The 24,828-nt window shown below is 35.9% G+C and overlaps 1 long non-coding RNA gene and 1 other non-coding gene across 2 annotated transcripts in view; one reads left to right on the top strand and one right to left on the bottom strand.

Moving 5' to 3' along the window:
• Nucleotides 1–12,176, bottom strand: part of LOC134761943 (uncharacterized) — a 69,163-nt gene extending 56,987 nt beyond the window's left edge. Inside the window, exon 1 of the long non-coding RNA XR_010141175.1 lies at nucleotides 11,807–12,176. This is a non-coding gene — a long non-coding RNA (uncharacterized LOC134761943). The remainder of the gene's footprint in view (nucleotides 1–11,806) is intronic.
• On the top strand, nucleotides 1,799–1,860 carry LOC112134782 (U7 small nuclear RNA). Its single transcript, XR_002916134.2, has one exon. It is a non-coding gene; the product is annotated as a U7 small nuclear RNA (small nuclear RNA).
• Nucleotides 12,177–24,828: the final 12,652 nt, after the last annotated feature.

The following is a 24,828-nucleotide window of genomic DNA, read 5'->3' as shown; positions in this document are numbered from 1 at the left end:
AGAATAAGTATTATTGAGATATAGTTATTTTTTAAATCCACACAAGAATATATTTAAAAGTTAATTGACAATAAGCTATCAAAAACTTATTTACTAATACTGTAAAAATTATTTTAATTAATTCTTAATTTTGTGTGGCTACACTTAAACACTCAAACCTTGACAATAAACAGAGGTAGAAAGTAGAAGTCCAAATATACACCAAATCATTATTTTCATTTGTATTACAAACTATAGCAGGTATAATATATGTTAAAGTATTTGAAGCTATTTTTACCCTGAAAAATAAGAAGTTATTGGGCCTTATTCATCTTTAAAAAATTATGGGCTTATTAGTTGTCAAGCAAAGGCAAATATTGGTTGATTTTCCAGAAGCCACAGTTGGCTATAATACTTTATTGAGAGTGTTTCAGTTTAATCTTGATGGAAGATTACCCAATACATCAAAATTTCAGTAATTTGTCTACAGACAGTTGACAATTAGAAAAATATGTATATGTCACATTATTTAGTTTAGCAGTCTGCCAAATATGCCATGTAATTCTATGATGGAAGAAACAGCGCAAGGTCATGCTGGCCTTAACCACTTGCTGGAAGAACTGCTGACCTTACATAACCCTTTAACAGTGAACTGGGCGTTCCAGAAAATAAGCAGGTAGTGTAGAAAAGAGAGATCATATGAGACTGGGTGGGAAATGGGTATGAACAGAATCTAGCACACTAATGCAAATTCTTTTGGTGTGTTTGTGTGATTTGTAGTACGTAAAAAGATGGTCACAATGTATTCAGACAAAATCAGTACCATGCAGAATGCTTTACTAAAATACAGGTTTGTGTCACAAAATAAATTGGGGGTGATATTGGAAAGTGAGTGTTTCTATTTTAAGAGTAGCTGGTCATAAATTCAGGACTTCTTTTGCTACCTTTGTTCATAGAAATACAATGACTTCTAGGGCTTAGATTTTCCTTGTGCATTTGTATATAAGTACAAATGTGTGCTGCTATTATTCTGTTACTTATTTTGCTTACCAGTATTGCTTTTTTGTCACTCCTCTGCAGTGTACCTTCCACCTCTTTGGTGTGTCTGAATAGTATCCAGTTCCATTCTACTACTTTCTTCCCATTCTTAATCCAAATGATGTCATAACATAATTTATTCTTACAGAGTTTATCCAGAAACCCATGCAACAAGGCACAGTAATTATCCTATCTTTGACAATGAAGAAAACATGAATATATGAACAATGTTAATAATTAGCAGAGACCCAAGTCGTTTTATTTTTATGTATTTATTTTTTTAAGACGGGTCTCACTCTGCTGCCCAGGCTGGAGTAAAGTGATGTGATCATGGCTCACATGATCCCTGTGAGCTCAGTCTCTGTGAGGCTGCCTTGACCTCATGGGCTCAAGCAATCCTTTCCCCTTAGCCCGCTGAGTAGCGGGACCACAGGGGCGCACCACAAGGCAAGGTTAATTTTTGCATTTTTATTAGAGATGAGTTTTCACCACATTGTCCAAGCTGGTCTTCAATTCCTGGGCTAAAGCGATCCGGCCACCTTGGCTTCCCAAAATGCTGAGATTACAGGCATGAGCCACTGTGCCCATGCCCACCCTCATCCCCAAAGTCACTTTAAAATCTGGACTTCATTTCATCAAGATACAGCCCTAAGAAATATTACACCTGCTCAAATGAAATTATTTAAATTCTGTTCTATAGAAAGTGGAATCCAATAAAAGAAATTGAAGGTAATAATATTCACTTGAATGTATATGTACTTTTCGGAATTTAAAAGAAACAAAGTGTTGTAGCTCTTCTAGAATTGGTCTAGCAGGTCTTCGGGTTTTTAACTGGAAACCCTCCCCATGTGGAGAGAGGCTGAGAAACAATCAAAATACAGATTCTAAAACTCCCAACGATTAGAGATTGTTTTTTATTACTAGTTCAGTTTTGATGATATGAGAATGATTATTTCCTTGGGAAAAGCTAGCACTTGAAAACAATACCATCATCTGAAAAACTTGGCTTTCCTTGATCAAATAATATCAATTACTAATCAGTAATTCAAACAGTGTATGGAAAGTTAATTTCAGAACTGAAGTGATTTTAAAAATCTATAGTAAAGGGATTCATAGTTTCATCCTCTGAAATCCTGGCAATGTTCCTGGACCTACGCAAAACTCTAAGAACTATTAATAATGTTTAAAAAGGTGGTTCTGGAACAAAAAAAGTTTAAATTCTACCCAGAAATACAAAACAGGCCTTTTTTCTGTTCATCTTGCTTTTCATATTGTTTTATCTGATGCCAATTTTTGTATTATAAAATCTGTTTTACAGCATTACAGTCTTTTTCACCTATTCTTGTGTTTTAAGTCAAAATTTTATTAACACCAATTATTGCCAGTAGGGTTTTCATTTAATGTTCTAAGTATCTTTACTTTCAAAGTCAGATATGAGAAAGGTATGAAATTGACAAGCGGGGAAAGGTGCTGCAAGAAACTTTCCACTCATTCTTTAAGACACATCTCAAAGGTTATTGCCTATATAAAGTCTTCCCAGACTTCTCCACCCCTTCCAGAATACTAGCTATATTCTCCTCAGAGTTCCTGTAATCCTCCCCAGGTGTCCTTCCCTTACTACAGTGAGCTCTGAGAATGGGCTGTTCTTATCTGCAACTGTAATGCATAGGACATTGATCATGACACAGCAAGTCTGTCAATCATTGCTTATTGAATAAGTTTCAATATTTGTTGAAAAAATAAATGAATAAAAAGATCTGCAATCTACTAAGAATCTCTCCATATGCTTACAAAAAGTAGCAACCTAAGTTATCATCAATTAAACACTGAGTGGTCCGGTTAAATATCCAAGTCTAAGTGAATTAGAGAGATTAAAACAAAACAAAACTTATAAACCTGGTAAATACAATTTTCAAGTGAGCACATAGGCATACTTTTGTTATTCTCACATAAAGACATTTGCTTTGTAGTCTTTTCTATTTCAAAGGTTTTCTATTTGGGGAGTATGTAGTTATTGGTCAGTACTTTTGGTTGCAAGTAACAGAAACTGTCTCAAACAAGGTTAAGTTAAAAGGAGAAATATATTGTCTCACAAAAGGATGGTGGAAGAGCTATGCTTGGGCCTTAAACCAAATCAGAGTTCTCTCTCTCTTTCTGCGTTTTCTATTTGGTTTCCTATTCTATTTTTTTTCCCTTTTTGTACCCACCAGAAGGAGATCATGATCATAAGGCAATGTTGCCCTTATACTCTAATATTTCTGTCCCCAGAGATGAAAGACGTTCTTTCTCACAAGCTCTAGATATAAAATTCTAGGAAGCATTTGTGCAGTCTAGCTTGAGGTCTGTGTCTACTCCTGAATCAGTCAGAGACGGTTGTTCCACCCTTGGTTACACGCACACTTTTGAAATCAGGGGCAAAATTTGCTTATACAAAAAGAAGCAGCACATACTAGAGAGATAGAGATGATGGTAAATACAAGGAGAGGTGTCATATTTTTCCTTTATTTGCTTGTAAAGAACCTCTCAATAATTCCAACCTGTGGTTCAGCATATGCAAATTCATAAATGTGATTCATCACATAAACAAAATTAAAACCAAAAACCATATGATCATCTCAATAGACACAGAATATGCTTTCAATAAAATTCAACAACCCTTCATGTTAAAAACCTTCAGCAAACTAGGCACCAAAGGAGCATACCTCAAAATAACAAGAGCTATCTATGACAAACCCACAGTCAACATCACACTGAACAGGCAAAAGCTAGAAGAATTCCCCTTGAAAATCAGAACAAGACAAGGATGCCCAGTCTCACCACTCCTATTCAACATAATACTGGAAGTCCTATCCAGAGTAACCAGGCAAGAGAAAGAAATAAAAGGCATCCAAATAGGAAGGAAGTCAAACTATCTCTCTTTGCAGATGATAAGATTCTATGCCTCGAAATCCCCGTAGCCTCTACCCAAAGGCTCTTAGACTGATAAGCAACTTCAATAAAGTTTCAGGATACAAAATCAGTGTACAAAAATCAGTAGCATATCTCTACACCAATAATGCCCAAGCTAAAAGTCAAATAAAGAACACAATCCTATTAGTAATAGCCACAAAAAGAATAAAATACCTAGGAATACAGCTAACCAGAGAGGTGAAAGATCTCTACAATGAGAATTATAAAACACTGCTCAAAGTAATCAGAGATGACACAAACAAATGAAAAAAAATTCTGTGCTTATAGATAGGAAGAATCAATATTGTTAAAATGGCCACACTGCCCAAAGCAATTTACAGGTTCAATGCTATTCCTATCAAACTACCAATGGCATTTTTCATAAAATTAGAAAAAACTAGTCTGAAATTCATATGGAAGCAAAAAAGAGCTCAAACAGCTAAAGCAATTCTAAGCAAAAAGAACAATGCTGGAGGCATCACACTACCCAACTTCAAACTGTACTACAAGGCTACAGTAACCAAAATCGGATGGTACTGGTACAAAAACAGACATGTAGACCAATTAAACAGGCGCAAGAACTCAGAAATAATGCCATACACTTTTAATCATCTGATCTACAACAAAGTCAACAATAACAAGCAATGAAGAAAGGACTCCCCATTTAATAAATGGTGCTGGGATAACTGGCTAGCCATAGACAGAATATTGAAATGACTCCTTCCTTTCACCATATACAAAAATCAACTTAAAGGTTGATTAAAGACTTAAATGTAAAACCTAAAATTATAGAAATCCTGGAAGATAAGCTAGGAAATACCATTTGGGGTATTGGAATTGGCAAACATTTCATGACAAAGACTCCAAAAACAATTGCAACAAAAACAAAAGTTGACAATGGGATCTAATTAAACTAAAGAGTTTCTATGTAGCAAAAGAAACTATCAACAGAGTAAACATACAGCTTACAGAATGGGAGAAAATATTTGCAAACTGTGCATATAACAAAGGTTCAATTTCCAGAATCTATGAAGAACTTAAATTAACATGCAAAAAACAAACAATTCATTAAAAAATGGGCAAAGAATATGAACAGACACTTCTGAAAAGGAGACATACATGCAGCCAAGAAGCATATGAAAAAATGCAATTGGGCAAGGTGGCTCACACCTGTAATCCCAGAACTTTGGGAGGCCAAGGCATGTGGATCACGAGGTCAAGAGTTTGAGACAATCCTGGCCAACATGGTGAAAGCCCATCTTTACTAAAAATGCGAAAATTAGCTGGACATGGTGGTGCGTGCCTGTAGTGCCAGCTACTTGGGAGGCTAAGGCAGGAGAATCACTTGAACCCGGGAGGCAGAGGTTGCAGTGAGCCGAGTTTGTGCCACTGCACTCCAGCCTGGTGACAATGTGAGACCTGTCTCAAAAGAAAAAAAAGCTCAACTTCACTAATAATTAGAGAAATGCAAAAACCACAATGAGATACCATCTTACACCCATCAGAATGGCTAATAAAAAGTCAAAAAATAGCAGATCCTAGTGAGGTTGCAGAGAAAAGGAAATGCTCTTATGCTGCTCCTTGGAATGTAAATTAGTTCAGCCACTATGAAAAGCAGTTTGGAGATTTCTCAAGGAACTTAAAACGGAACTACCATTCGACCTAGCAATTCCATTACTGGGTATATACCCAAAGGGTTATAAATCATTCTACCATAAAAATGCATGCACATGTATGTTATTTGTAGCACTATTCACAATAGCAAAGACATGGAATCGACCTAGATGCCAATCAATGGTGGACTGCATAAAGAAAATGTGGTACATATACACCATGGAATACTATGCAGCCATAAAAAAGAATGAAATCATGTCCTTTGAAACAACATGAATGGAGCTGGAGGCCATTATCCTACGTGAATTAACCCAGGAACAGAAAGCCAAATACCACGTGTTCTCACTTATAAGTGGGAGCTAAACATTGAGTACACATGGACACAAAGAAAGGAACAATAGACACCAGGGCCTACTTAAGGGTGGAGGGTGGGAGGAGAGTAAGGATTGAGAAATTACCTATTCAGTACTATGCTCATTACCTGGGCTACAAAATAATCTATACATCAAACCAGTGTGACACACAATTCACCCATGCAACAAACCTGCACATGTACCCCCTAAACTTAAAATTAAATTTGGAAAAAAATATTCTAACCTAGTTGAAAAAAATTTGTTCAGTTCTCAACCAAGATGGCTAGTCAGTTCAACATACCAGTAGAGGACAACCATGGTGGTACAGACGGTTTCAAATGGAGATTGGTAAAGAAAGAGCTCACGGAACAGAGGCACATGGAAAAGTAAAAAGCCGAGTCACAAGAGATAGGAAGCAGGGATTCTTTGCAGTCAAGGGTTTCTGTTCACAGGGCATGGTGATGTTTCCAGGATGCTAACTACCATAATCTCAGATACTAAGGCTATATAATAGGGAATATGGGCTGCTCAAAATATTGCTCACTAAAGGGTATCAAATAATTGATTTCTACACCACGTACTCTGAACTTAACCTGGTTTGTAACATAATGAAATCTTGTGATACAGAGAGAGGAAAAAAGTAAGTTATTAGCAAAAATGTTCTCAATGCTTTGCCAAACTGATTGCTGTCACAGATAATAAGTAATAGGACCAAACTTTGAAACTAGATGTACATAAATATAAATATAGTATGTATTTAAGCATTTTGAACTAAATTATATTGAATTTCAACTTTTCCAAAGTTTATGTTCTTTAAGAATAACCCAGTTTTTTTTTAGACTCCAAGCCAGAATAGTATGCTATTTTGCAGAGCTGGCAGAATAGAGTGTACTAAGACTTTTCTGCTTATTTTTAGTCATCTACTGGAATAGTTTCTTCACATTTAAAAAGTCAGCTTTACTGTAGCTCTCATACTGTGAAATCTTTTACTAAATCTTCCTACTTAACAGATTTCCTTAGTATTCCATTAGTAAGAATGATAAAATCAGAGCATAATTACATTCATTTTGGATTCTTTGCACACAAGTGTTGACTGGTGTATGGCTAGTATTTAAAGCTAACAATTTTCTATGAAAAAAAGGTTGTTTTAAGAGAAATAAGAAATAAGAAACCTCTTGTATGACCTTTAAGAATCCACTTGAACATACAATCGATGTTATCAAAACCCATTCTAATGAATAGTTGATCCCTTGTAATACCTCATTCACTTTTTCCTGTTTGCAATATTAAAAAAGTAAGCATGAGTAAGAAATAAACTAAGTCTATTATCTCTAATATCTATGTTAATAGGATCTTAAGAAGAAAATGCCATAACTTATATAAAGTTCTCTAATATTGGAAACACAAGTTCACTTCTAATTGGCATTTTGTGTAAAAAAGACATTGACCTCCAGGTGAGTAGCTTTCCTTGCAACTCTGGCATCTATAGTTGGATTTACTTCTGTGGACAAGAATTGTTCATTCATTACTTCATTCAGCAAATATTCCCCACACAATTAGTAATTCCATAGAGTACATTATTCAACCCCAAGGGCAACCCACTCCATAGCCTGTAATTTTCTTCTAAGATGTCAAAGCCATTGATTTGGTCATGATATTGATCTATTAACAATGAGTTTTTCATTTGCAAGTGTGAAAAATGACCAGATAGCACTGCTGGGCCATGTTTGACCAATGTGTATAACTGGGATGGTAATAATTTAGTTCACTTTAATGTTATAAAAAGAAAATACAATATGTTAAAAGACTTGTAAAGTCATGAAGCGAGTAGCTCACAATACCTGACCTGAAGACAGGCTTTCCATATCCAAGATCACTCTTCCTGAAAACAGGCTGAGTCACATTAAACAGAGAAAAGAGTAAATCTTTGGGTCCAGTACCACATCACATTGTTTCTTCTAGTTCATAAAATCCAAAGGACTCAGATAAACCAGGAGAACCGTTAAACTCATCATTTCTTGATTAACTCAAATTCCAAGGTGAAATGGCTGGTCTAAATACAGCACTGTTTAAAGGAAATATTTTTGTGAATTCCAAAGAAGCTCTTGAAGGCTACTGTCTTTGGATCATTTGCTATTTCTGTTTATTTGAATTTAAACATCTAAATTCACTCTTGGCAAAATAGGCTATTTTCTTTTGAATTCTTAACTATGTCACTGACTAATCATCAAGATAGAATTACTTCTGAGGTTAAAACAGACCCTTGAGATTTGGTGGTTCACTGCATTCACTTCCTCTAAAATTCTAGTAGTTCATGCTTGTGAAATTTCCTTAATTTGACCTAAGTTACTTGATATGGAAAATAAACTACACTAATCAAATTATTTAAGCATCTCACTATTTCCCTGTTTGGGCAACCTGGAAATCATGTCAGTTAGCTTATTTAGGACTCTAGTATTGTGATTGGCAGAAGACCTAAGGAATTTAAACAGAACAAAACAAAGTGGAAAAGCAATATCTAATAAAAATCAAAACAAATAAAAATACTGGTCATTCTAAAACATCCCTCCACCAAACACATTTGAAATTCAGGCTTATATTTTATTTTTTCCACATGGATGAGAAATACGAAATTGGAATTTGTTACTTTTTCTTAGTGTGCTTACTCTAATGCAAGCCTCGTCGTACTAATGAGTAGCAGAATTTCAGGACTGGTGTCTTCTAGTTCACTTGTAGTGGCAGTCATTTCTTACCACAAATCCTTTTTGAGGGAGGATAATATTAACAAGTCATTTAATAAAGCACTTGCAATCCCCATGCATAATACAAGTTTGACAATTGTGAGACACTAGAGCAGCAGTCGACCTACTGATATTAAATAACTCCTTTAAATATGAAAAAGGTATTATGTATTTTTTTCTTACATCACAAATGAAATCTAATCTAACTCCAAATATTTTAATGTGCCTTCTAAAGATCTTTTCCTCAACAAATCTTATCTGCACTCTTCTTGAAATAAATTGAAATCATTTTCAAATATTTACTATGTATCAAATAAATCCCTTGCCATTCCATCTATACCTAAAAGGGTGTGGTTTGATCATTTTATTTTTTTCTGAACATTCTATAAAACATATTATGTATCTGAACCACCATAAAATACTATTCTTGCAACATTGCCAATTTCAAAATGCTCCGTTGAATAGTTTATCATTGGTGTTCTCCATTTCCTTTCTTGATCCTCTTTGAGAATCAGCCAAGCAAATGCTAGCTAAATTTATTTGCACTTATTAATGTGTCTTAGTCTGAACATTTCTTACTGAAAGGAAATCATGGGGCCAGAAAGAATAAAACCCAATTTTTGGCTGAGGCTCTAATAGCATGGGGGTAATATTAGATGAAAAATAGAGACGGAGGGAATGTAAACGTTAGTTTATTCAGTTCAACTGATTTTCTTCCTATTAAGGTGCATTCTGTTAGATAGTTTTCCTCCTGCTTACTAAATAGTTAAGCCCTGACATCATAAAGAAAACTGCAATTCACATCACTAAGGCTAATGTCACCCAAAGATAACTTGCTATTTTAAATAATATGGAAACTGCATTGGGATGACAGATAAGTGTAACAATCCATTTTATTTTTAACTGCTTTTGATGTGTTCCAGACTTTGAATATTCAGACAGAAGAATAATGGAAAAGTTATTTTTTCCCCTTAAATCACACCTCCACACCCCAAACTACTATTCCTCCACCCTCACTCCTGAACTTTTTGAACAAAATTGATGGATCAAACTCTCCTTTTCTTGCCAGGAGAATAGTCCTGGACTGAGCTTCAGAAGATCTCAGATCACTGACATTCTGTCTAGAAGAATACTCCAAGATATATTTCTAAGTAATATTCCTTCTCTTGTTGGGGGAAATTAGAGAAGATTTCTACCTGGTGCCATATCAACTCAAGGATAGAGTCAAATACTGAGAAGCTCTGTCATCTGTCTTTGGATCTCCTTCTGTGAGCATTTATGCTGAGGCTCCACAGTAGGACCACATTTCTGTCACAGACCAGCAGTGGGAAACCAGGACTAGACCCACAGCTCATACTTTCCAGCTTGTTGTATCATCCTTTGAAATGTTCAGCATTGATCCCAAAAAGAATCTTAGCCAGGATTTGCAAATAACATCATTGTTCAATACAAAATGTATGTATATTATTCTTCCAATGAATCTTTCTACGGGGCAAAAAGAAGCAATGGTCCACAATAGCCATTATTGCCTGTTCAAAGAACTTACATTAGCTATTTTAGGGTAGGCGTATTAGAAATACATTACCTTGGTTTTTCTTCTTAAAATATTTTGATTTTTCCTCATTCCTGAAGGATATTTTCTCCTGATGTAGAAGTCTTAGCTGACAGTGTTTCTCTTTTTGTACTTGAAAGATGTTGTACCACTTCCTTTTGGCCTCCACGGTTTTAGATGAGAAATCTGTTGTCTTTTGTTCTGTAATAGGTAACGTGTTGCTTCTCTCTGGGTGCTTTCAAGGTTTTTCTTTGTTTTTACATTTTGAAAATTTAATTGTGATGTATCTTGGCATATTTGTCTAACTTTATCCTATTTGAAGTTTGCTAAATTTCCTGAAGTGTAAATCCTGAAGTGCCTACCCGCATTAACCAGTTTTCTACCTAAATGAATTATCATTCAAGAATTTACAAAAAATAACAACCTTGTCATTCCCACTATTATAGATATTATAACCCTACTCATCCTATACTTTTATATATGCCTAATCTATTCTACTTCAGTCACATTATTCCCCATATCCAATAACATAAAAATAAAGTGACAGTTTGAAAACACAAAGCCCATACTACTTCTCCCCCCACTCATCACCCTCGCCATCTTCCTCCTACCAATCTCCCCACTTACCCTGCTTATCTTCTAGAAATTTAGGTTAAACAAGACCAAGAGCCTTCAAAGCCCTTAGTAAGTAGACTATACTTAATTTCTGAAAACCCAAGGACTGCAAAACTCTAATCTGCAAATTTGAGAACTTTTCAGTCATCATTTCATGGAATACATTTTCAATAATGTTCTTTTTTTAAATCTCCTTCTGGGCCTTTGATAATAAGCATGCTAGATCTTTTGGTATTGTTTCACAGGTTCTTGATACTCTGTTAATTTTTTCTCAGTCTATTTTCTCTCTATAGTTAAGAGTGGAAAAATTCCATAGATCTGTTTTCAAATTCATTGATTCGATCCGTCATCTCCATTCTGTGATTAAGCCCAATCATCAGGTTGTATTATTGTTATATTTTTTAGTTCTATAATTTCCATTTGGTTCTTTTTGTATAACTGTTGTTTCTCCACTCAGATGTTTTGTTTCTTAAATTTGTGTCAGGGGAATTTGTCGTTGCTACATGAAATATTTTTGTAATTACTGCTTTAAAATCCTTGTCACTTATTTCCAACATCTGATTCACTTGGGTGCTGGTGTCTGTTGTCTTTTCTCACTCAAGTTGGAATTTTCCTGTGAGTTTCTTACCGTATGATGGACAATTTGGGTATTAGATTATGAAACTAAGGATTCAATTTATCCTTTTTTTTTTTTTGAAGCAATTGCCCTGTTGATGTGTAGTGTGAATGTGAGAGTCAGACAGATATTTATACGTAGCTTTACCCCTTTTTTGCTGCAGAAGCGGGTTAGAAATTTAGCTCACCACTAGTTTCTGATCACACCAGTCGTAAGTGGAGTGCTAACTGATCCTGCCTCCCACCACTTCGTTCTGCCTCATTGATACCTGATGGAGATGAAGGCTCAGCTTCCCACCATGCCCTGCTGACACCATGGTGGGGGAAAATGGAGTAGTATGGTACTGTACCTCTTCATTCAGTCTTGTTGCTGCTGGATACGCACAGGTGTTCCGCTCCCTCCTGAGTCTGCTGACGCCAGGAACGTTAACTAGTCCTGACTTGCAACACATTTTCCAGTCTTCATGTTGAGTGGGGGCAGAGGTTCAGGTCCCTGCATAGAAAGAGTGGTATCACCCAGTGGAGGAAAGGGTGCATCACTGCTTGTTTTCACAGGGTGGAGGGGTAAAGTGGAAGGTTACTTCCTTGCTCATTCCCACTGAAACCATGGGGATTGAAGAAGGATTTTCTGTTAATGATTGGATGCAGTTGGGCCAAAAATGTTTTCTGTTGATAGGTCACCTTTTCCTTACACCTTGGCGAGAGGGAACAGAACACTCTAGAAATCTTGTGTGTTGTTTTGAGTGTCTGTTGGCAGTTTGCAGTTGAAGCCTTCTTCAGTGTTCCGTCTAGGATATATAGGAGGCAATTACGAAAACTGAGGTCACTCACCCCTGTGTTGCTCCTCAAGTCCTGAGGTCCCTAGGCAGTCTATTGTCTTTTTACTTTTCAAGGTCTTTCTATACTTGTTTGTTGTAGTATATCTGGAGTTTTTATAATTTTTCAAGAGAGAACCTGGGAGGAGTGAAGTCTACTCCATCTTGGCTGGAATCAAAATTCCCATTGTAGATTTTTTTTTACATATATACATATATAAAAAATTAGTGAAATCAATTCAGTGCTAATAAGAAAACTTCATGTATTCTCCACATTTTAATGTAGACCTTATTATGTGTAATTCTGGAACAAAAGGACCAAAAATTTTACTAAGAAACTATTTCCTGTGCTATTTTGTAAATTTGTGGGCACACAAATCATTATTTATACCTGAAAGTCTTCTGCCATCTCCAGCTCAGTGGTTATTCCGTAAATATATTACTTGTTTTTGTTGCGAACAAAGTTAGACCATACCATGGACAAAATATTTCAATTCTTACTATAATTTGCAAATTGTTTTATGATAAAAACAGAGTCTTCAGGCACCTCAGGGACCTGGGGCAGGAACAATGGACACTGGTGTACAATATATAAGAAGAAGTGAGGTGAAGGAAACAGGATAGACTCTTTGAAGTTCAGCTGGAATTGATGGTATTGGTGTGAATTCACAATTTTTATTTTATATATATATATATATAGATAGATAAGTGGATATAGAAAAAGATGCACAGGTGAGTAAATTTGTAAGTGTGTACGTGGATATATGTGTGTGTATATGTGTGTGTGTGGAGTGTGTTTCCTGGTTCTATCCTCTATTCTCTGAGACAGACTAGAAAGCAATGACACCACAGTAGCAATGAGCACACTGAGAAGCCAGATGTTGTTTTCTAAATATTATTTCCCCACAAAAGGAACCAGGGACTCCTGGAGAAACAACTGATCTCAGATTCAGAGCAAAAAAAAATGTACAAGAACCTTGAACACCTTTTTGTGTGAAAAAATAGGAATTGCTTAAAGAATGATGGGGAAATACCAAGAAACCAGCTTAGGGGTGCTTTTATTAGCCAAATCTAGAAATAAATTAGCATTGAAAAAAGTATGATAGTAAAGGATTATAACCAATTAGAAAACTGGAATCTGTAAGTACATGCTGATCTGAGTGAATGAATGAATAAATGAAGGAAAAAGCTCTATCTGAAGGTAGTATGCCAACTAATAAGAAATGATTGATTTTAAAAATGACTGGCTTTGGCTACCTCATGGTAATAACTGATTCAGACAAAAATTATCAAAACATACTCAAACCCTCTTGTGAATGTTTGATAGGTAGTAGAATAATTAAATAGTTATAAAGTATCTTTTCATTAAGTACTTATTAAAATATTTGAAATGCAAAAACATCATTAAGTATTCTTAAATTGTAGAAATCTGGCAGACACTTGGCTAACCAAGTGGTAAAACCAACATCACATGCATCTATTGAAATAATATAATGAGAAGAATACAGGATTTTCTGGGGTGCTCGTGCCAAAAAATGCATAACCTGCATTTTTTTCTAGGAAATATCAAACAAACCCCAAATGAGGAATGTTCTACAAAGTAACTCATCTATATGCCTCAAAAAATGTTCAGAACATGAAATTCAGGGAAAAAATAAAATCCTGAGGAACTGTTACAATTTACAAGGTTAAAGGGATGCGACAACTAAATGATTGGATCCTGAACCAGAAGGGAAAGAGCTTATAAATATTATTGATGCAATCCACACAATCTGAATGGGGCCTATGAATTGGATGGTATTATTTTATTGGTGTTGATTTCCTCATGTTTATGATTATACTTTAATTATAAAACAGCATGCTTTTGTGTGTGTAAAAATGTATACTAAAATACTTAGAGGTAATGGGGCATTATATCTCCAACTTTTGAACAATTAAAAAATGAAAAAATGTATATATATATATGCACACACATATGTATGTATAATGTATGCAAGGGGAGAGAAGAAGAGGGAAGAGATAGCAATGGAAGATGTAGAGAGAGAGAGAGAGAGAGGGAAATATAGAAAAATTCTTGTACCTGGGATATCTGCATGAAGAGTATGTAGGAGAAACAATGTTTTCAGTTTAGGGCAGTGTCTCTTTTGATTTCCAGTACTGATGTTTCAGTTCTAATCCTTTGGTAATTGAACTTGGAAATGAATAAATCTGGATAGTAAGAGATTTTGCATTTGCTAAGATGATAGGATTTCATTAATAATGATTTGACTAAATAATGCTTACTAAAGAGGATTTAGGTTTGCATTCCTTTTTGCAAGCCAATGGTATAAATTATTTTAAATCATTATTGTGACTGGCTCTGGGCACATCGAACCCCTATGAATTTGGTAGAGTCATATAACCTTCTTTAACTAGTGAAATGTGAGCAGAGTATCAAGTTTCATTTTCAGGTGAAAGTTTTAAGAACCAGTGTATCATTATTTTTATTTCCCTTACTGACCAAGGAAGCATGTGTCATATTGAAATGAAGTTTCCTTCATCTTGGGACCTTGAGTAAGCTGAATTTAGAGCTTAGCTGACCAATGATTGATATCAAAGTCAATGATAAATTAAACTCTGATATTTTGGTGGCTGTTTGTTAAGGTCGTATAACCTAGCTGGTTATAATCACTAGCCTTGGCTGATCTTCACTATATGACAGACACCATGCTTAGTGTTTACGTAGATTAGCTCACTGAATATAATCATCCATGAGGTTGATTTTATTGCCTCCATTTCACACATGCAGAAAGTGAATCTCAGACAGATTAAGTAACTTGACTAAGGTCACAAAGCTAAGCTGTGACAGGACTGGAAAAGATATCTTCAAACACAGAATAACATAAATTGTGAAACATGCTGTCCACTTGCATATAACCATTGGAATAACAGCGAGAAATAAATCGCATCCAATCATTAGGCTAATTTGAATTGATAAGCTTTTCTTATCAGCTTTTGGCATGCTGACCTTGTGGTGGGAAACACTAGGGGTCCAGAAGAGTCAGAGATCTCTAAGTGAAAAATAGCTCACTTTTGAGCTTCCTCTATCTGTGTGACCTTGGATGGTCTATTTAACCCTCTCAGTTTCTATTTCCCATATACAAAATGGGGTGAAAAAATGTCAACCACAATGGACTACTCTGAGATGTAAATTAATTATATTTGAAAAATACTGCTAAATTCGTTCTCTTTTTTCTTCCCTCAAGTGAGGGATTCTCTCTCTGTCTCTCTTTCTTTCTATATGATAAGTGGTTTAAAAACATTCTATGATGCAGTCAGTTTGATAATTCACGAACCTCCCAGTTACTTCAAATTAATGAGAAGATCTCAAAAGTTAAAAAAAGAACAATTTTCATTAAACATTTTTTTGTGGAACTTCATACATAAAAGATTACAGGATAAGAAATACACTGCTTTGTGATATAAGGAGTAGAATCACAGGCTTTAAAATTCCAGTCACATAATTTCCTGAATTGTCTGGTTTGAAAATTTGGGCTATTCAGACTACCTCTGCCATGCACACATGGGTAGCTCTCCATTCTCTGGGAGGGTGGTCTTTTCCAGGAACTTTCAGTTGCAAACTATCACAGGAAAATCTATTCTCTGGCCAGTCCTCTGATTCCCTATTTCCATTTGAGCATGTTTGTCAGTCAATAAATTCCTGCCTTTTGCATGTCTCTCTATATATCTGGTGTTCTTCATTAAACAATGAAATACCCAAGCACTTTCCACTTTCTTGACTTCAGCTGAAACGTGTTTGGCAAGGCATGAACATAACTCAGCCTGCTCTTTATGGCTTAATGGGGAAAAGCCATTCCATGCCAATGTGAATTTCCTCACTGTTCTGTTATGCTCAGTGACACCAGTGAGTGCTTTCTTCTTAAATAAGATGGAAATATTCTGATATTGCCAGACAATTACTTGATAGTACTTGGCTTTTGTTTATACATTTACCAATGATCCCACTGGAGGCTCCCTAATAGAAGTAGTGTTGGCCAAACTAAAAGAGCCCTTGGAATTCCAGTAACATAGGCTGCTTGCTTTTTCCCTTTCTTGTTTATTTTCAGTCTATAGTTTGATTAGGTTAAATTTCCTTTATTTAGACTTCAGCAAGAACAACTGACATAAAGAAAAGTAGGTTCCCTGAAACTTAATTTGAAGAGACAGTGAAGTAAATCACTGACATAAAAATATCAGGTCACATACACAGGCTTATTCATCCTGTGAACCAAATGGGCCCTAGTGGAGCGCTCCTTACTACCAGCACTAGGACAAGTATGTGTCCACAGGTCAACTGGCACCCTGGAATTCAGAGGAGCTGTGGTGCTCTGATTTTCTGTTTGGCAAACTGTAGTCTCATTGTAAAATTAAGGTTTGGCAGCATGTTTGGCATCAGATGGAAATATGTGCATTTAGTCAACTTGACACTTGCACAATACTGTTGAAAGTACTCTGAGTACATGACTTTGAACTTTTTCTGCAAGAACAAGAAGAAACTCAGATCAATGTGGTATGATAATGAGAGCTGTTTTCAAGATTCACTTGGTCCATCATTCAAGATGGCTCAGTATTTGTTCAAAAGTCTTCCAAAACATGGATCGTTTTTATATTTCTAGGGAAAATAAGTGGAGGAGGTAAAGTTTTTCCCATGGTCTCATGTACTTTTGTCACTAGGATACAGTCATGTAATCATCCATTTCTTTCTCTTCCTACTGCTATGACTTTTATTTAGTCACTGAATGTTTAATCATCAGTCTTCACATGGACTAGTATAGTAACGTTTTCATAAGTCCCCACACTCTTCTGCATTTAAAATACTGCAGTTAGTTTACTATTCCCTAAGGAACAACTCCAATATCATGTACTCATCTGTGCAAACACTTTAATGGTTTACCACTGCCATCCCAGGAATAGCATACCCCTTCTACAATGTGATCTCAACCTTCGTACTGAATCTATTATATTCTCCTTCAGGTACAAACACACGTATACAGCATTTCCACACATGCCCATACTTCCTTGCACCATGTCTTTGCTGTTTACGTTCTTCAGGACTACCTTTCTCTATCTTTTTATGCTTAGATTGTACACAATTTTACCACTCACTGAAACTATTGCTCCCATTTGGAGTCTTTCTTTATCCTAAGTGTTTTGCAATTAAAAAAACCTTCTCTCCTATAATATATATCTATTCAAATTAATACAATTTTTTTCTTATAGATATCTAAAGATATAGTTTGTCGAAACTCTTCTTTGAGGAATTTTATTTGTAAGTTTTACAGTTGTTTATAAAATATAGATATGGGTTTCATATAAAACTTTAGATGGGCACATATGTTATTGAGGTTCTATATATGGTTTAAAAGATTTAGTCTTTCAAATTACCTCCCTACAGAGTGAGCATGACGAACTCTTCTTTTCCAATTATATAATTCTATTTTAAAGTGGCCTTTCCTCAATAAATCACATGTGAAAACCATTTAAAAGAAACCATTTGCTTATGAGCCCTTCACAAATATAACAGTGTGTGTATCATTTTTCTAGTCATGCATTCTTTCATTTTCTACCAAAGTTATTTATGTAAATGTCTTCTCCTTTACTAGTCTCTTAGTTTGTTGAAGAAAGGATGTATGCCCGATTCCTCTGCAGTTTCCTGAAATTCTGGATACATAATGTTACATAAATTGTGAGTAAAATAATGGCTCAATCAATCTTATAAGTCATTGTTGTCACCTTTCCAATTTAAAGTCTATGTAAAGCTTAGGTAGTTATATCATGCAAGACAAAAACTGTGCAAAACAAAAGTGTTTTTGATGATAAAAAATGGATAACTCACATCGGTAAGTAATTTAGAAAATTCTATTTAGCTTCCACAATTTTAAACATAAGCAGGAAACACATTCCAATTTTCTCCATCTAGAAAGAAATCAAACTAATTCAGTAAATAAGTAATATTCTATTTTTTACAAGCCTCATTTTAAAATAAATTCAGTCATAAATTTGTAAGTAGTTTTTCTGTGAATTTTGCTCTCATATTACTTTATGGATAAGGTTCTAATATAAACATACAAAATATTTGGAACGGTAGTAATATTTTTGATTCCTCTGAGAGTAGGATATCTGTTAATTAATTTATGTTACTTCATGTAAAAAGGAATTTTAAACTCTGTCTTGAGACATTATACAATTGCTATTGAGATTAAAAAGAAGTTACATGAGCCCACATTTTGATTGTCAAGGAAAGTGAGGAGCAGAAGGACACAAACAATTTTTTTTGACGTACTTCAGCCATTACTTTCATTTTTCTCCCACTTTTACTCTTCTGCCATTGCCATTTGCCAAACAGAGTTGCCTACATAGCAAAAAGAGAGAGGTTCTGTGATTTGTTGCACCTGTCTTCAAGATTTTGACCACCTTCTACTGGAGGTGCAGTAGGGTGCTATACAGGCCAGAAGGAGCTACCAGTATGTGGGGGAAACAATCAGGTTTATTTGAAATCCCCAGGTTCTGACTCTTTAAGTTTCTAGGTCCTTCAGAGAAAGTACTGCCTAGCATAAATATAAGGCAAAAGATGATGTCAGCCACATTTTTCAATAGGACAGATTGATAACAAGCAAAGCTGTTTGCAAAAAGCAGAGGTAAAGCTCCTGCATATTTTATAAAATCTAGTACTCTTGGTCTTCTGGAGGTAGACTGAGATCCAAGATTGCCAAAGTCTTTATTTTATTCACCCTCACATAAGAATGAAAGAGGAGAGGGTCAGGAAATTATTGTTTTCAATGTGAAAGCATGAAATAAACAGCATGGACCAGAAATCACTGAGCTCATATTTCACAGTTTAGTTAAGGAGCGAAAAGAGCAGCAACAGGAAACCTGCTTCAAGGGGTTCTTTTGGGGGGTGTGGGGTGGGGGACCAAGCTGTCAGGGCCATTTGGAATATTCTGGAATATTACTTGCTTTTGGTTTATATTAAAAGCTATATAGCGATGCCAGTGTTAGTGACAAGGTAATTGTCTAACATTTCTATGGATCTTCTCATCAACATTTTGAAACTCTTAGGGTATTTATGTTTTTCTTGTTTTATTACTGTTTGGATGTTGTGTGGTCAACAATCTTGAATAGCCCAAAAATTCTGGGATATCTCTGGTAAACAAGATCATAGGAATGAGGCAGCGGTCACTGGGTCAATTCCCACTGACTCATGAGTGGGCTCTTTGACCCCACCTCACCCCCCTCCACCACCAGGCTGGGTCACAGTGGCTGCTCTAACAGTTATCAGTGCTGCCAAGCCAAGTTTCTGACTTGTGGGAGGAGGGATGTGGAGGAAGTCCAGGAGAAGAACTGCTCAGGTGCTTCACTTCTGTTCCCTCCCTTCTGGCTCTATCTTTGCTTTACTGATGGACTCAAAAGTCCACAACCTTTATTAAAATTCTAGTTGCAAAACTGTGGTTTCTTTACCTTCTGATAATGGACTAAGATTGTCTGAGGTGGAGAAAGGATTGGGGAGAGCATGAATCAGAATGTTTTGTAAAAATATCTCTCTCTTTCTCTCTCTCCTTCACTCCCTTCTAAATGGTTTACCACAAAAGATCTTTTAAAAAGCGGCTGTGGGGCTTTGTTAAGTACACAGCTGGGACAAACCCAGTGGCCTTTGTTTTCTTGACAATGAGATATTCCATGTTGCAATGCAGAACAAAGCATATTTTTGATAGAAAAAAATAATGCATCTTCCTAGTTGCACTATTTTGCGTGGCAGTAATTTACCATGAATTTCCCAATATATGGCCATCCCATCATACTCTTTTTGCTTTAGCTTATGGCTACAGATTCATCTCTTAGAGCCTCCATTTTTAGAAAATCTTTTAATAAGACCTCAAATTCTAAATACTAACAGCTATTGTTACTAATAATTACTAACAATTACATTATTTAATATTCCATTATCAAAGTGGAAAGCATTCCTGTAATAGTTAATTAAGTGTTATATGTGGAAGACTACCTATAGCCTATTTTCAGTCATTTATCTTCTTGTAAAATGTGTATAATTTGAAAAACGTAGTGTTATAGATATAACCAAAATTACACAGAGTTCTCTGATCATCCTCTCCCAGTTAATGCTATAGTTTTAAATTTGAAACAAGAAGTAACACTTAAAAGCAAGATGAAAGTAGAACGTGTTTATAATCTCCCACTACTGTTCTGTTATTCATAAACATTTTAAAGGAAGATGTGCAGGTACAAGGAATCCAGGGCCCCTGTTTTTCCTGCCCCTCTGCAGCCACCACCCTTTGAGTACTTGCTTGCTGGAGATTATAGCCCAGCTCCCTCCTCCATCCTTTCCACCCCACTACCCCTATACCATATGTAATACGTCTGGGGTTGAAACACCATCGTAGGCCACTTGCCTCATGCAGAAAACATTATTGTACTCTACATAGTCAGAGCCTAGAGGAACATTGAAGTGCTTACCTGGTTCAGATTGCCAGCATATTTTCACGATTCTATGTTTTCCCTACCATTGGTCCTTCTCTCCAAAGATCTCTAAGAAAGCTTTGTCACCTAATGCCACTCTTATTCCACCTCAGGTATAATGGCAAGTTTTGATTGAGTTCCTCTTGATCTCAAGAAAGTTGTTGCTAAGGCTGATTTTTTATTTGCGATCTCTTGTTCTCATATGCTGCTATTTTTACCTAATTTTCCCAAAGTCTTCATATTTGTTTCAGCTTCTAAAGAAAATTGAGTCCTCTTCTTCACTCTCTGTCTCCTCTCTGATTAACTTCTTATTCTCTACTTTCCACACCAAAGATATGGTTGTTCATTTCTATTGTTTATCTGAGATTTTTTTCTTGCCCTCAGGCTCACAAGCTGCAACCCTAGCATTAATGAGTGTATGCACACATCCATTCAGAATAGACATATACAAAAATGATATTCTGTTTACAAAAGTTTCATGGATGAATTATAATGGAAGTAATTTCTTACTATCTTTTATGGTGCTACATATTTTAGTTTTGCCTTTGAAAATTTGGTTACCATTAAAAATTTCCAACTTATCTACAAGTAACATATTAGCATACCGAATAAAAATAGTGTAAAAATTGGGTTAATGGTATTTTTTCTTTTTTATTTGAAGTTACTCATCTTCTTCCACACAACCATTTCTTTGTTACCTATAGAGAAAATAGAAGACTAGAAAGCAGTTTATGCATGGCCACACAAAAACGGAAGTAGGCTCAAACTAGTGATATGTCTCTCTTGACAGAGGACCATTATGTGATTCTTATTAAAATGCAGTTACCAAATGGCATTTTTGTGTGTGGCACTCTACGAGTACTTGCTTGCTGGAGGTTATAGCCCAGCAAGCAACACCATCTATGAAGTATAACAGAAACAGACCTGAAAAGGCACTATGATTCTGCCCTCTTGTTACAAAATAACCTCTTTAGAAATGCAAATCAAAACCACAATGGGATACCATCTCACGCCAGTTAGAATGGTGATCATTAAAAAGTCAGGAAACAACAGATGTTGGAGAGGATGTGGAGAAACAGGAATGCTTTTACCCTGTTGGTGGGAGTGTAAATTATTTCAACCATTGTGGAAGACAGTGCAGCGATTCCTTGGGATCTAGAACTAGAAATACCATTTGACCCACCAATCCCATTACTGAGTATATACCCAAAGGATTATAAATCATTCTACTATAAAGACACATGCACACGTATGCTTATTGCAGCACTGTTCACAATAGCAAAGTCTTGGAACCAACCCAAATGCCCATCAATGATAGACTGGATTAAGAAAATGTGGCACATATATACCATGGAATACTATGCAGCCGTAAAAAAAAGGATGAGTTCACGTCCTTTGCAGGGACATGGATGAAACTGGAAACCATCATTCTCAGCAAAGTAACACAAGAAGAGAAAACCAAACACCGCATGTTTTCACTCATAAGTGGGAGTTGAACAATGAGAACACATGGACACAAGGAGGGGAACATCACACACTGGGGCCTGTCATGGGTGGGGGTGCTGGGGGAGGGATAGCATTAGGAGAAATACCTAATGTAAATGACGAGTTGATGGGTGTAGCAAACCAACATGGCACATGTATACCTATGTAACAAACCTGCACATTGTGCACATGTACCCAAGAACTTAAAGTATAATAATAATTTTAAAAAACCCTCTTCAATAAAAAGTTATTAGCTGGGGATGAGTGTGGGCTCCGTCTCAGTGCAGCTCTAGTTCTGGCTAAAATGGGCTAAGCATACTGCTTCTATCTATGCCACTAATTACAAATAAAAACCTAAGGTAGAATACACAGAGCAACTATCTGAGGGCCCTGACAATAATAACAAGTAAATTGGGGACCAAAATAAACACTAGAAGAATTACCTATACAGTGGTGAATTTCCTGTTTCAGTTATTTATTTTCGCTGTTATCTTCTGGCTGAGCAGCTCAAACCTCTGAAGTGCACAGTAGTAATGAGCAGACAAAATTCAAGAGAACCCCACCCTCCTTGTTTTGGCCATACGTCAGAAAGAAGGAGCTCTGTGGGACAAAGATGGCAGGGTGTGTGCAGGGAAACTTTTTAAAATTTTCAATAAAAACTCTCTTGTCTGGCTCCAGGCAAACCCCAGTCATGATCAGGGGCACTCTTTCACCATTGTCACCATACAGTCACCTACAACTCTAAGAAAAAAACCCTTTCCTCTGACCAGAGGACCCTATATTCCAAAGAGTGAAGAAAACAATCCTCATTATTTTTCTTGCTCCCCATTCTCTAGCCTCTCTACTCCCAAGGTAGACCCAGTTTGGCAGACTCCAAAAGCATGGAGAAGTCAGAACCTCAGCTTTTTAGCAGAGGGCCAGGTAAAAGGGTCTCAAGGAGCCCTGATAGAGTGGGGAAATCACAGAGGGAATTTTGTGGGGAAAATCACAAAATCTCAAAAGATTTTCTTTTAAAAAAATTAACTAAAAAACAGCCTCAGTCAGGTCCTTCAGAAGGTGTTCCAGAAGAAGACATTGTTAGCCTAGGAGATGACAGCTCCATCCGTGTTATTGCTCCTGGAGACCTTCCAGTGAGACAGGATATGGAGGTGGAAGACAGTGACATTGATGATCCTGGCCCTGGGTAGGCCTAGGCTAATGGGTGTGTTTGCATCTTAGTTTTTAACAACAATGTTTAAAAGGTAAAAAAAAAAAAAAAAATTAAAAAATAAACTGCTTATGAAATAAGGATATAAAGAAAGGAGATATTTTTATGTAGCTGTACAATGTGTTTGTGTTTTAAGTTATTACAAGAGTCAAAAGTTGAAAAAATTAATATGCTTATAAAGTTAAAAAGTTACAATAAGCTAAGGTTAATTTCTTATTAAAGAAAGAAAAATATTTTATAAATTTAGTGTAGCCTAAGTGTACAGTGTTTGTGAAGACTACGGCAGTGCACAGTCATGTCCTAGGCCTTCACATTCACTCACCACTCACTCACTCACCCAGAGCAACTTCCAGTCCTGCAAGCTCCATTCATAGTAAGAGCTCTCTCTATACAGGTGTACCTTTTAATATTTTATACTGTATTTTTACTGTTTCTTTTCTATGTTTCGATAAATTTAGTTACACAAATACTTACCATTGTGTTACAATTGCCTACAGTATTCAGTGCAGCAAGACGCTGTGCAGGTTTTAACCTAGGAGCAATAGGCCATGCCATATAGCCTAGGTGTGTACAGTAGCCCAGACCATCTAGGTTTGTGTGTAAGTACACTCTATGATGTTCGCATAATGACAAAATCACTTAATGATGCATTTCTCAGAACACATCCCTGTCGTTAAGAGACACATGGCTATATACATGTAAATATATATGCACACATTTGATTGTTAATTGTCTATTTCAACCACAAGAGAGGGCATGACTGTTTTGTTAACTCCTGTCCATATCCTTAGCACCTACAAAAAAATTTGGCATACTTTATGCTAAACTTTATGCTAAGGGGTAAAATCATTTCTGATGAAAGAATAAAGGAATAAATAAGCTCAAATCATTTTCTAAGGGTTGGCCAATACAAAGACATTAAAAAAGATTCCACAACAGTGGAAAATTATAGGTAAATATCACTGTAAGTATCAACACAAATAAATACAGATACAATTCAACAATACGTTAAAAGTACCTTTGTGCCTCTTCACACCCACAATAGTGATAGAGAAAAATAGGAATATGTTTCCTTGATGTAACTAAAAACTTGTATATCTCATCCCAAAAACTGAAGTGAGAATACAATGATACTACAAAGACTTTTATTAATGGGAGGGATAAGACAAGGATACCACATTACAAAAATAAAACTGCCGGCCAATGGAAATAAATAAGAGAAGAAATAAGAGCACAAATATTGGAAAGGAATAATCAAAGTACCATTTTTTGCAGATGGTTTGACTATAATTACAAATGAACAACTAGAAACATTAAGAAATAAGATAGGCCGGGCGTGATGGCTCACGCCTGT

This window comes from Pongo abelii, chromosome 7, assembly GCF_028885655.2.
Source record: "Pongo abelii isolate AG06213 chromosome 7, NHGRI_mPonAbe1-v2.0_pri, whole genome shotgun sequence".
NCBI classification, from domain to species: domain Eukaryota; kingdom Metazoa; phylum Chordata; class Mammalia; order Primates; family Hominidae; genus Pongo; species Pongo abelii.
Note: the sequence above shows the minus strand (reverse complement) of the source record. Positions and strands in the feature narration are given on the sequence as shown.